The sequence below is a fragment of the Pteropus alecto genome, unplaced genomic scaffold (genome assembly GCF_000325575.1).
Source record: "Pteropus alecto unplaced genomic scaffold, ASM32557v1 scaffold98, whole genome shotgun sequence".
Lineage (NCBI taxonomy): Eukaryota > Metazoa > Chordata > Mammalia > Chiroptera > Pteropodidae > Pteropus > Pteropus alecto.
The window spans coordinates 3735890-3737533 of NW_006443570.1; positions in this window are offsets into that span (position 1 = coordinate 3735890).

A 1644-nucleotide genomic window follows, 5' to 3' on the forward strand; every position below is an offset into this window, starting at 1 on the left:
CTGCTGCCTTTCAGCCGTCCTGGACAGTGAATGATGGCCCCTATTAATCACCGACCCCGCGGACTCCGGCGGACACACGCTATCCAAAGGAGAGAGAGATAAGGCAGCATGAACTGCTTGAAGCTGCTCCTATCAATTAATGTCAGCCCATTGCTTCCCCCCAATCTTTGCCTGTTCACCTCCTTTGGGGGGCATTGGGGGCTAAAATAAGTCTAGGAATTGAAAAAGGGAAAACATCGGTGCGGACCGTGGAGGTAAAACTGTCCTTGGACTAGAATTGCATCAAGAGGCCTGAGTGGGCCATGTCCTGCCCTCAGCTGCTGTGAAGGCTCTCGGCCTAGAGAGCTGCCTATGTCTCTTGGTCCCTTTCTGTCCCAGAGAATGGCTGCTACCTCCTGCCCCACCTGTTCAGCTGCCGGCTCCATTGGCCTCTGGCCTCCCTCTTGCAGCAGCCATCAGCTCACCGAAGCATGCTACCCTTGCCCACTCTAATGTCCCTTGTCCAATCACCAGCTGTTACACAGACTCTATTGCTTACAGGCACCGAGCTTTAGGGAGAAGCCCTGTGGGTCATGTGACTGTGTAGGCTGGGTTCAGGCCTCAAAAGCCCTCGCTCCTGGCTTTCTAGAGGAACACCTCGCCTGCCTCCTCTGCCCTGCCAAGGGCTGATGGAAGGAAGTTGTGCAGGCTGAGGTTTGGCCATCTTTACAGGAAAGGAAGTGGGTTTAGATAGAAAGGGTTTTCTCAGCAGATTTTGGCCACTTTGGTAAGCGGTGTGGTTATGGAACTATAGTCTCTCTCAGAGGGATTAGGCCCATTTCACTGCTTATCTGATGAAATGAAGGCCTTTGTGGCCCTTAGGATGATGTAAATGGTTTCTTAAGAGACTTTAATCCTGTAACCTCGGGTCTGTTCTGCAGAACCTTTAGCCACATTTGCTTTTGGCCTCGAGCTTCACTTCCTGGGGCCTCTTTCCCAACCTCCCTAAGACCCTGAAGATCCTCCCTGGCTGTTTTACCCCATGATAAGACAGCTCTGCCTTTCCGATTTGCTCTGGGATTTCCTTTAGCATCACTCTGATTGCATTTAGGTTCCTGCTTGTTTTTCTCAAAATTGCCTTAGAGGTGGTTATGAAGATTAAATGAGTTAATATACACAGAGCTCTCAGAATAGTGCTAGGCACAGAGTAAGTACTGGATAAATGTGAATTCTCTTTTTTGGTCTAATTTACCTTCTTGGAAAAGTGAGGTGAGAGGCTCTTTGTGGAGCTTAAAGACCAAGTTCTGAGCAGTCAGGTTTCTAGGATTAAAAAGTAAAAATTCAAGGAGAGAGAGGGAGAGGATCAAGATTACACCCTCAGAATCCTTAGTGTGATGTGAATTTATTGCTAAGAGCACACCCTGCTTTTATGTTAACTTTTATGCCCCTCTTTCCAGAGAAGATTTGAGGCTCTTACGACTTAGCTAAGATTCGTCACCCTGCTTCAGAGAAGGAAGCAGAATGGCCTTTCTAAAAGCCTCTCACCCCTAAATCCAACCACTGCCTAAGCTCCACTCACCTCTCTGCTCAAACAAAACCTTTCTTCCTGCACGAATTCTACTGTGTTCTCTCAAAGCATAGCTCTCTTTACAATCAACAGAAGCA